The sequence below is a fragment of the Ranitomeya imitator genome, chromosome 1, assembly GCF_032444005.1.
Source record: "Ranitomeya imitator isolate aRanImi1 chromosome 1, aRanImi1.pri, whole genome shotgun sequence".
Lineage (NCBI taxonomy): Eukaryota > Metazoa > Chordata > Amphibia > Anura > Dendrobatidae > Ranitomeya > Ranitomeya imitator.
Genome location: NC_091282.1, coordinates 826,511,141 through 826,523,534, shown reverse-complemented (window position 1 = coordinate 826,523,534; position 12,394 = coordinate 826,511,141).

Below are 12,394 nucleotides of genomic sequence, written 5' to 3'. Positions count from 1 at the left end.
CACCTGCTTCAGACTGGGCGGCCTCATCTGATCCCTTATCGCATGCCGCGGTCATGAGGCCACCCAGTCTGAAGAAGGCGGAAGGAGATGAGTGAACACAGGCAAACATATGCACTGCACATGCCCATCAATCACACCCTCGCTGTCCAAAAAAATAAGACACCGAGGGGCGTTGTTTCGAGCAGGGCAGATGCACAGGCGCAGCCAGCTAACCAATGATGTCAAAAGACGGGCAGCGCTAACAAGGGTGGTGCTGCGTATCATTAGAAAGGAAAGTCACACCTCAGGGACAGTGGAATGGTCTCAATGAGACACATTTAGTACGTGTTTAATTAAACGTGGGCAAGGAGAAAAAGTCAGCCACCTTGTACAAATGCTGCAGTACTGCTGTACAAGGTGGCTGTTATACATAGAAACACCTGGGGGTGGGGGGCAGGCTTCCTTCAATTTCAGTTCATGTGCCTGCGTGGCGTTTGCAGGACACATTGCCAGCTGCACAGCAGGGGAACAGCTGGCGTTGCTGAACCCCACTGACACATTGACTGGTGTTTTTCTCTGTGCAGCTCGCATGTCCGGGCAAAAACTGGCGGTGTTAGAGCCCAGGGTCAGCAGGAGGAGGAGAGGAGCAAAGTGTAGGCCGAAGCCTCCACTGGTGGCAGCTTTTGGTTGGTTGTGCCAGCGTGGCTTGTGCTGGACACGATGCCGGCTACACAGCAGGGGAACAGCTGGCGGTGCTGAACCCCACTAACACATTGGCGGGTGTTTTTCTCTGTGCACCTAGCACTTCCAGGCTACAACTGGCGGTGTTATAGCCCAGGGTCAGCAGGAGGAGGAGATGAGCAGAGTGTAGGCCGAAGCCTAGTTGAACCAATTTCAAAGGTAACCTTTAACCCCCCCTCAGGTGTTGCAAGGTACAAGAGCCACACCTTGTGCAGCATTAATGCTGCACAAGTAAAAGGTTGCTCTCTTAATTTTTCTCCTTGCACACGCTGAATAAAACACGTACACTATTTAGCCCATTCTACTGTAAAACAGTAGTGGAGGCGTGACTTTTCTTTTTAAAGAAAAGCAGCACAGGTGTCGAAAATAACACCTTGGTGCATGGGCGCAGCTTCCTGAGCGTTGTTATTTGCTGTACAGGAGTCTGCGCTCTTGTTATCCCTTGGCCATGCGCTGTGAGCGCTTCCTGTCTTCTGACCTCATTTCATGTCGGCCGTTGCGGTTAGCGATGGACATGAATCCCAGACCCACAGTGTGTTTTCAAAAAATCACACTGCGTGGCTGGGATTCGTGGCCTTGTGCAGTAAATATGTTTGCCGCTCACACATGTCCTTACACCTGCTTCAGACTGGGCGGCCTCATCTGATCCCTTATCGCATGCCGCGGTCATGAGGCCACCCAGTCTGAAGAAGGCGGAAGGAGATAAGTGAACACAGGCAAACATATGCACTGCACATGCCCATCAGTCACACCCTCGCTGTCCAAAAAAATAAGACACCGAGGGGCGTTGTTTCGAGCAGGGCAGACGCACAGGCGCAGCCAGCTAACCAATGATGTCAAAAGACGGGCAGCGCTAACAAGGGTGGTGCTGCGTATCATTAGAAAGGAAAGTCACACCTCAGGGACAGTGGAATGGTCTCAATGAGACACATTTAGTACGTGTTTAATTAAACGTGGGCAAGGAGAAAAAGTCAGCCACCTTGTAGAAATGCAGCAGTACTGCTGTACAAGGTGGCTGTTATACATAGAAACACCTGGGGGTGGGGGGCAGGCTTCCTTCAATTTCAGTTCATGTGCCTGCGTGGCGTTTGCAGGACACGTTGCCAGCTGCACAGCAGGGGAACAGCTGGCGTTGCTGAACCCCACTGACACATTGACTGGTGTTTTTCTCTGTGCAGCTCGCATGTCCGGGCAAAAACTGGCGGTGTTAGAGCCCAGGGTCAGCAGGAGGAGGAGAGGAGCAAAGTGTAGGCCGAAGCCTCCACTGGTGGCAGCTTTTGGTTGGTTGTGCCAGCGTGGCTTGTGCTGGACACGATGCCGGCTACACAGCAGGGGAACAGCTGGCGGTGCTGAACCCCACTAACACATTGGCTGGTGTTTTTCTCTGTGAAGCTCGCATTTCCGGGCAAAAACTAGCGGTGTTAGAGCCCAGGGTCAGCAGGAGGAGGAGAGGAGCAGAGTATATTCCGAAGCCTAGTTGAACCAATTTCAAAGGTAACCTTTAACCCCTCCTCAGGTGTTGCAAGGTACAAGAGCCACACCTTGTGCAGCATTAATGCTGCACAAGTAAAAGGTTGCTCTATTTAGTTTGCTCCTTGCACACGCTGAATAAAACACGTACACTATTTAGCCCATTATACTGTCAAACAGTAGTGGAGGCGTGACTTGTCTTTTTAAGGAGACGCAGCACAGGTGTCAAAATTTACACCTAGGTGCTGGGCGCAGATTCCTGAGCATTGTTATTAGCTGTACAGGAGTCTGCGCTACTGTGATCCCTTGGCCATGCGCTGTGAGCGCTGCCTGTCTTCTCACCTCATTTCAATGTTGGCCGATGCGGTTAGCAATGGATATGAATCCCAGGCCCGCAGTGTGTTTTCAAAAAATCACACTGCGTGGCTGGGATTCGTGGCCTTGTGCAGTAAATATGTTTGCCGCTCACACATGTCCTTACACCTGCTTCAGACTGGGCGGCCTCAGCTGATCCCTTATCGCCTACCACGGCCAGGAGGACGCACAGTCTGAAGGCGGAAGGAAATGAGTTAAGACAGGCGAACATATGCACTGCATATGCCCATCAATCACACCCTCGCAGCCAAAATATATGAAACGAGGGGGGTTGTGTCGGGCAGGGCGGACGCACAGGCACAGGCAGCCAACCAATGATGTCAGAAGACGGGCAGCGCTACCAAGGGGGGTGGTGTGTGTCATTAAAAAGGAAAGTCACACCTCAGGGACATTGTAATGGTCTGTAATGAGACACATATTTTACGTGTTTAATTCTACGTGGGCAAGGATAAAAAATCAGCCACCTTGTACAAATGCAGCAGTACTGCTGTACTAGGTGGCTGTTATACATAGAAACACCTGGGGGGGTGGGGCCAGGTTCCCTTTAATTTCAGTTCATGTGCCTGCGTGGCGTTTGCAGGTCACGTTGCCGGCTACACAGCAGGGGAACAGCTGGCGTTGCTGAACCCCACTAACACATTGGCTGGTGTTTTTCTCTGTGCAGCTAGCACTTCCGGGCAAAAACTAGCGGTGTTTAAGCCCAGGGTCAGCAGGAGGAGGAGAGGAGCAGAGTGTAGGCCGAAGCCTGCACTGGTGGCAGCTTTTGTTCTGTTGTGCCAGCGTGGCTTGTGCTGGACACGTTGCCGACTACACAGCAGGGGAACAGCTGGCGGTGCTGAACCCCACTGACACATCACCTAGTGTTTTTTCTGTGTAGACAACACTTCCAGGTGGCAACTGACAGTGTTGAAACCCAGGGAATCAAAGAGGAGCAGAGTGTAGGCCGAAGCCTGCAGTGGAGCAAGTTGAAAGGGAACCTTTAACCCCCCCCCCAGGCATTTGTTGCTGAAAGAGCCATCTTGTACAGCAGTAATACTGCACATGGAAAATGGTGGCTCCGAAAATTATGCTCCTTGCAAACGCTGAAGTACACACTCATATAATGTGTCCCCTCACACTGTCAAACCGTCCCGGAAGTGGGACTTTCCTTTGTAATGTGACACAGCAAAGCCGTCATTCCAACCCCCTTGGTGCCGTGCGCCACCTCCTCAACGTTGTTTGGTTCTGTCACGGAGCCCGCGCTGTAATGTTATCCCTTGGCCATGCACAGTTAGCGGTGCCCGTCTTCTGACATCATGTAGGTGTCAGGCTGGCAGTGCCTGTGCGTCCAAGCTGCCCGAGATCCAACCTTGCAGTGTCATCTAATGTAGTCCCACTGCGGGCCAGGGATCCATGGGCATGCGCAGTGCATATCATCGCCTCTCACTCATCTCCTTCCTGCTTCTTCAGACTGTGCGGCGTCACGGCCGTGGCATGCTATTAGGGATCAGCTGACGCCGCCTAGTCTGAAGAAGCGTGAAGAAAGGGAGTGAGAGGCTAGTATATGCACTGCGCATGGCCATGGATACCAGGCCCACTGTGGGATCACATTAGACGACACTGTGAGGTGGGATTTCGGGCAGCGTGGACGCACAGGCGCAGCCAGGACGACAACAAATGATGTCAGAGGACGGGCAGCGCAAACTGTGCATGGCCAAGGGATAACATAACAGCCCAGGGTCCATGACGGAATCAAACAACGCTAAGGAGCCAGCGCACGGTGGCAAGGGGGTAGCAATGACGGCTGTGCTGCGTCACATTACAAAGGTAAGTCCCACCTCCGGGACGGTTGGACGGTGTGAGGGGACACATTACATGAGTGTGTAGTTCAGCGTTTGCAAGGAGCATAATTTCAAGAGCGACCTTTCCCTTGTGCAGTATTAGTGCTGCACATGGTGGCTCTTTCAGTAACATACGCCTAGGGGGGGGGGACAGGTCCCCTTACATTTTAGTTGTGCCAGCGTGGCGGTCGCATGACACGTTGCCGGATACACAGCTGGGGATCAGCTGACGTTACTGAACCCCAATAACAGAGGAGCGACTGTTGACTGTGCAGACAGCACTTCCAGGCACCAACTGGCGGTGTTAGAGCCCAGGGACAGCAGGAGGAGCAGATTGGAGGTATTGCCGCACACACAGCTGGGGATCAGCTGACGTTACTGAACCCCAATAACAGAGGAGCGACTGTTAACTGTGCACACAGCACTTCCAGGCACCAACTGGCGGTGTTAGAGCCCAGGGACAGCAGGAGAAGCAGATTGGAGGTATTGCCGCACACACAGCTGGGGATCAGCTGACGTTACTGAACCCCAATAACAGAGGAGCGACTGTTAACTGTGCACACAGCACTTCCAGGCACCAACTGGCGGTGTTAGAGCCCAGGGACAGCAGGAGGAGCAGATTGGAGGTATTGCCGCACACACAGCTGGGGATCAGCTGACGTTACTGAACCCCAATAACAGAGGAGCGACTGTTAACTGTGCACACAGCACTTCCAGGCACCAACTGGCAGTGTTAGAGCCCAGGGTCAGCAGGAGTAGCAGAGGAACAGAGTGTAGGCCGAAGCCTGATTGGAGCAAGTTGAAAGGGAACCTTTAACCCCCCCCCAAGACGTTTGTAGCTGAAAGAGCCATCTTGTGCAGCACTAAGGATGCAAAAGGAAAAGGTTGCTCTTTTAATTATGCTCCTTGCAAACACTGAAGTAAACACTAAAAATGTGTCCCCTTGTACCGTTCAACCGTCCCGGAGGTGCGAATTTCCTTCGTAATGGGACACAGCACAGCTGTCATTCCTATCCCCTTGGTGCCGTGCGCTGCCTCCTCAGCGTTGTTTTAAGCTGTCACGGAGCCTGCGCTGTTCTGTTAGCCCTTGGCCATGCCCAATTAGCGCTGCCTGTCTTCTGACATAATTTGGTGTCAGGCTGTCAGTGCCTGTGCGTCCACGCTGCTCCAGATCCCACCTCGCAGTCTCGTCTAACGTAATCCCACTGCGGGCCTTGGATCCATGGGCATGCACAGTGCATATACTCGACTCTCACTCCCCTCCTTCCCTCTTCTTCAGACTGTGCGGTGTCACGGCCGTGGCATGCTATTAGGGATCAGCTGACGGCGCACAGTCTAAAGAAGGCGGAGGGAAATGAGCGAGAGCCCGAGGGGAAGATATGCACTGCGCATGCCCATGGATCCCAGGCCCGCAGTGTGACTCAATCAGAAGACACTGCGAGGCGGGATCTCGGGCAGCGCGGCCGCACAGGCGCAGCCAGCCTAACACCAAATTATGTCAGAAGACAGGCAGCGCAAATAGGGCATGCCCAAGGGATAACAGAACAGCGCATGCTCCGTGACAGCTTAAAACAACGCTGAGGAGGCAGCGCATGGCACCAAGGGGGTAAGAATGACGGCTGTGCTGCGTCACATTACGAAGGAAAGTCCCAGCTCCGGGACGGTATAACGGTATCAGTGAACACATTTTATAAGTGTTAAGTTCTGCGTGTGCAAGGAGCTAAACCAAAAGAGCTACCTTTTCCTTGAGCAAGATGGCTCTTTCAGTAACAAACGACGGGGGGGTGGACAGGTTCCCTTACATTTAGGTTGTTGTGCCAGCGTGGCGGTCGCAGGACACATTGCCGGCTACACAGCTGGGGATCAGCTGACGTTACTGAAACCCAATAACACTGGGTCGTATGTTTTTACTGTGCAGCCTGCACTTCTGAGCCTCAACTGGCGGTGTTGAAGCCCAGGAATAGCAGTTCAGGTGGTAGAAAGATGAACACAGCAGGAGACCTGGATGACACCCAATTACTTAATCAGGCAGAGGAGTGGCAAATTCCTGCGAGATCCAGGCCTGGTTCATTTTCAGGAAAGTAAGCCAGTCAACGTTATCGGAGGACAGTCGCATGCGACGGTCTGTTAGTACACCACCTGCGGCACTAAAGACACGTTCCGATAAGACACTAGCCGCAGGGCAAGCCAGCACCTCCAATGCATACTGGCTTAGCTCTGGCCATGTATCCAGCTTAGAGACCCAAAACTTGAACGGGGAAGAGCCGTCTGGGAGTACAGTAAGAGGGCAAGCCATGTAGTCTGTCACCATCTGACGGAACCGTTGCCTCCTGCTGACTGGAGCCGCCGGTGATGGTGTAGACATTTGGGGCGGGCACACAAAAGTGTGCCAGAGTTGTGCCATACTGGGCTTGCCTTGGGCAGAGGCACTGCTTCTGCTCCCTCTTTGGGCAGAGCCTCCCCCACTGCCTCGACGCACTGAGCTGCTTTGTAAAGCACTAGCAGCACTCCTCTCAGTTGGACAGGAAAAGATGATGGAATTCACCAGTGTGTCGTGGTACTCCCGCAATTTACGCTCCCGGGTCAACGCTGGGATGAGGTTTTGGACGTTGTCCCGGTAGCGAGTATCGAGGAGGGTGAATACCCAATAATCAGGCATGTTGAGAATGTGGTCGATGCGGCGGTCGTTTCTCAGGCACTGCAGCATGAAATCCACCATGTGCTGCAGAGTGCCAACTGGCCCAGAAACGCTGTCCCCTGCTTGAGACATGATCTCTGCCCGCTCGTCATCACCCCACCCTCGCTGTACACACTGACCACTGGACAATTGTGTCGCTCCCTCCTCTGGACGGAGCTCTTCCTCCTCCATTGACTCCTCCTCATCCTCCTCACAAATTGGCCCCTGCGTACCCCTTTGTGAGGAACCACGTGGCGCTGACTCTCCAGAAGCTGATGGAAAAGGTGACTCCTCATCCTCCACCTCTTCCACAACATCATCCCTTAACCCTTGCAAAGTTTGCTGAAGCAGGCAGATAAGGGGGACAGTCATGCTGACTAGTGCATCATCTGCACTTGCCATCCGCGTGGAATAATCAAAAGGACGCAAAACCTGGCAGACGTCCTTCATAGTGGCCCACTCTGTGGTTGTGAAGTCTGATCGGCGCTGACTGCGACTTCTTTGCGCCTGATGCAGCTGGCACTCCATAACTGCTTGCTGCTGCTCACACAACCGCTCCAACATATGTAACATGGAATTCCACCGGGTAGGTAGGTCACATATGATGCGGTGTTCCGGAAGGCGGAATCGGCGCTGCAGAGCAGCAATGCGGGATCTGGCCAAGCTGGAACGCCGCAAGTGAGCACACTCTAGGCGGACCTTGTGCAGCAGGGCATCAAGATCCGGATAGTCCCTCAGAAAACTCTGCACAACCAAATTGAGCACATGTGCCAGACATGGGATGTGAGTGAGGTTGCCAAGGGCCAAAGCTGCCACCAGATTTCGGCCATTGTCACACACTACCATGCCTGGCTGGAGATTCGCTGGCAGTAACCACACATCGCTCTCCTGCTTGATGGCATTCCAGAGCTCCTGCGCTGTGTGGCTTCGATTCCCCAATGAAACAAGTTTCAAGACGGCCTGCTGACGTTTGGCCACGGCTGTGCTCATGTCGGTCATAGGTAAACGTTCACGGGTCCATGTGGAGGTGGACTGTGACGGCTCCTGCAGAGTTGATTCTGAGGAACTTGTGTAAGAGGAGGAGTCAATGCGTACAGACTGGATTCCTGCAATCCTTGGAGTGGGCAGGACACGTCCTGCGCCACTCGCACGATCTGTACCTGGCTCAACAACATTAACCCAATGGGCAGTGAGGGAAACGTATCGCCCCTGTCCATGCTGACTGGTCCACGCATCGGTGGTGAGGTGGACCTTGCTACTGACGGCGTTCAGTAGCGCATGTTTTATGTTTCCCTCAACATGCCTGTGCAGGGCAGGGACAGCTTGCCTGCTGAATTAAAAGCGGCTGGGCACCTTGTACTGTGGGACTGCCAATGCCATCAAGTCACGGAAGCTGTCAGTCTCCACCAGCCTGAACGAGAGCATTTCCAGGGACAACAGTTTGGCAATGCCTGCATTCAGAGCCTGTGCTCGGGGGTGGTTGGCCGAGAATGCCCGCCTTTTCTCCCATGCCTGTACTACCGATGGCTGTAGAGTAGACTGGAAGTGTGAGGATGACTGGGAAGGTGGTGCTGTGGGTGGAATTACACAAGGTCTCTGGACAACAGTGCCAGAGGTTCTTCCATGGCGATCCTGGGAGGAAGCCAAACCAGCTGTGCGTGAGCTGGAGGAAGAGGCAACACGAGCTGAAGAGGTGGTAGCTGCCGCTGTTGGTTGGCCTACATCTTCAGTCTGTTTCTGTAACTCCACCGCGTGCCTGGTCCGCACATGTTTCCACATATTTGTGGTATTGAGGTTGCTGACATTTTTCCCTCTTTTTACTTTCTGATGACACAGCTTGCATTTGACAAAACAAATGTCATCTGCAACTGTGTCAAAAAAGGACCAGGCACTGCAAGTCTTGGGAGCGCCCTTTTTGGCTTTGGAAAGAGACAGGCTCCTAACGGGTGCCAAAGAGGAGGCTACAGGCTCCGCAGTCTTCCCCCTCCCTCTCCCTCTTTGGCCCGTAAGGGGAAGCTCTTCCTCAGAGCTGCTCCCACCACCTTCCTGTTCCTCACGCCACGATGGGTCAACGACCTCATCATCTCCACTACCCTCTGTCACCAACTGCTCCTCCTGGGTAGTCTCGGCAGCACAGTACGCACCAGAAAGCGTCACCTGAGTTTCATCATCAGATGCGTACTGCACTGTGGTCACCGGAGGCACTGGCCCACCCGCCTCTTCAGAGTCAGAGAGACAAAGCTGTAGGGCATCACTGCACACTGCCTCTTCTTCCTTTTCTCCAATGCTGCTTGGCTGGCCCCCTGTTTCCAAGCCAAGAGATTCAGAGAACAGAAGTAGAGACGGCTCCTGTCCTGGGCTCTCTGACTGCCTGGCCAATTTGGCAGGTGGTGAAGAGACAGATGGCTGCTCTCCAGTGGTCTGTGCCTGAGAGGATGTGGCACTAACTGAAGTCGATGCCGAGGCGTTAGCTGCCATCCACCCGACAACGGCTTCAATTTGGTCTTCACGCAGCAGCGGTGCACGGCGCTCTCCGACAAAGCTGCGCATGAGGGACTGTTCCCTGCTGAAGCTGAGTGACGACGAGTCACCGGCCCCCGCAGCAGGCACAGAATCACCACGTCCTCTCCCTGCTCCTCTCCCTGCTCCGCGCCCACGCCCACGTGCCTTACTCCCTGCCCTCTTCATCTTGGTTGACAGATAAAGATAAGCAGAAAAGTACTAAGGCCTTAGTGTGCTTATTCCTGAAATGCTCCTCCTAACAGGTGTAAGAAACACTAATGTTGTAAAGTGTGGACTAAACTTTATTATTTTTCAAATGTGGCCTACACAAGTGTTAAGTTGTGTTTGGTGAACTTTACTTTTTTTTTTTTTGCAGATCGGGCTACAGAGCTAGTTTAAATCACACGGAGACCGTGCAGACAGCCGTAAACGGCGCTGCAAGGCCCAAAAAACCTCCTCTAGGTTATCCTATTTAGTGTTTTTCCACTATTTAGCTGGAGACGGGTGGAAAAACACTAATAGGAAATTTTTTTTTTAAATTTTAAACTGGCTGCACTATTTGAAAAAAATGAAATTTTTTTTCAAGGTGTGAGGCAGTAACGCACCCTGAGCTGAATCCAACCGGCTATGGCTGCACACAAACTACAGGGCGAGCTGCGCTCACACAGAGACCGTGCAGACAGCCGTAAACGGCGCTGCAAGGCCCAAAAAAACCCCTCTAGGTTAGCCTATGTAGTGTTTTTCCACAATTTAGCTGGAGACGGGTGGAAAAACACTAATAGGGAATTTTTTTTTTTAAAGTTTAAACAGGCTGCACTATTTGAAAAAAAGTAAATTTTTTTTCAAGGTATGAGGCAGTAACGCACCCTGAGCTGAATCCAACCGGCTATGGCTGCACACAGACTACAGGGCGAGCTGCGCTCACACAGAGACCGTGCAGACAGCCGTAAACGGCGCTGCAAGGCCCAAAAAAACCCCTCTAGGTTATCCTATGTAGTGTTTTTCCACAATTTAGCTGGAGACGGGTGGAAAAACACTAATAGGAATTTTTTTTTTTAAATTTTAAACAGGCTGCACTATTTGAAAAAAAGGAAAATTTTTCTCAAGGTATGAGGCAGTAATGAACCCTGAGCTGAATCCAACCGGCTATGGCTGCACACAGACTACAGGTCAAGCTGGGCTCACACGGAGACCGTGCAGACAGCCGTAAACGGCGCTGCAAGGCCCAAAAACCCCCCTCTAGGTTATCCTATGTAGTGTTTTTCCACAATTTAGCTGGAGACGGGTGGGAAAACACTATTAGGAAATTTGAGAAAAAATGTGCAGCAGGCTGCACTATGAGCAAAAAAGGACAACTGTGTGAGGCAGTGTGAACCCCCCCTGAGCTGAATACAACCGGGTATATGGCTGCACACAGACTACAGAGTGAGCTGCACACACACACACACACACAGAGACCTTGCAGAACGCTGTTAAAACAGCGCTGCAAGGCAAGAGCAAGGTGAACAGTGAAGAACACACAGCGTTTTGCTAAATTAGCCTTTGGAAAGGAAAATAAAGCAATTAGCTATCTCAACTGGCCCTCAGTTAGAACACAGCGTCCTGTCCCTATCACAGCAGAGTGAGCACAAAATGGCGGCAGCATTTTTTATAGTGCAGAGTGACATCATTTCAGCAGCCAATCACAGCCTTGCCAGTACTTACATGCCCACCATGCTAAACAGGATGTGCCCACACTTCCAATCCTTCCTCATTGGCTGCTGCGTTCAGTTTGAATTCTGGGAACTTCCGATTCCGGTATCCGATACGCGGGAAGTATCGGAATTCGGTATCGGAATTCCGATACCGCAAATATCAGCCGATACCCGATACTTGCGGTATCGGAATGCTCAACACTAATCATCATATTTTGAGAGCTATAATTTTTTAATATTTTGGCCCACAGAGTCATGTTAGGTCTTGTGTATTGTGGGACGAGTTGACGTTTTTATTGGTACCATTTTCGGGCACATGACATTTTTTGATCGCTTTTTATTCCGATTTTTGGGAGGCTGAACAAAAAATAAAACAGCAATTCATGAATTTCTTTTGGGGGGAGTTTATACCTTTCCGCATGTAGTAATATTGATAAGGCAGTTTTATTCTTTGGATCAGTACGATGACAGTGATACCTCATTTATATCATTTTTTTAAGTTTTGGCGCTTTTATACAATAAAAACTATTTTATATAAAAATTATTATTTCTGCATCGCTTTATTCTGAGAGCTATAACTTTAATTTTTCGCTGATGACGCTGTATGGTAGCTAATTTTTTGTGGGACAAGATGACGTTTTCAGAACTACAATGTTTATTTATATCCGTCTTTTTGCGTATATCGTGTGTTATTCCACTTTTTGTTCAGCGGTATGATGATAAAGTATTGTCTTTTTGCCTTGTTTTTTTATGGGGTTCACTAAAGGGGTTAACTAGTGGGACAGGTTGGGTCTTTAAGGATGCGGCGATACTAAATATGTGTACTTTTATTGTTTTTTTTTAATTTACATAAAGAAATGTATTTATTGGAAAAATATTTATTTTTTTTCCTTTATTTAGGAATTTAAAAAATATATTTTTACAATGCCAATATTTTAAAAAAATTTTTTTTACATTGTTCCAGAAAGGGACATCATTATATAAAGTCAGATCGCTGATCTGACACTTTGCACTGCACTGCATCAGATCAGCTATCTGACAGGCAGTGAAGAAGGCTTGCCGGTGCCTGCTCTCAGCAGGCACTGAGAAGCCACCTCCCTGCAGGACCCGGAAGGACCCCGTGGCCATCTTGGTGC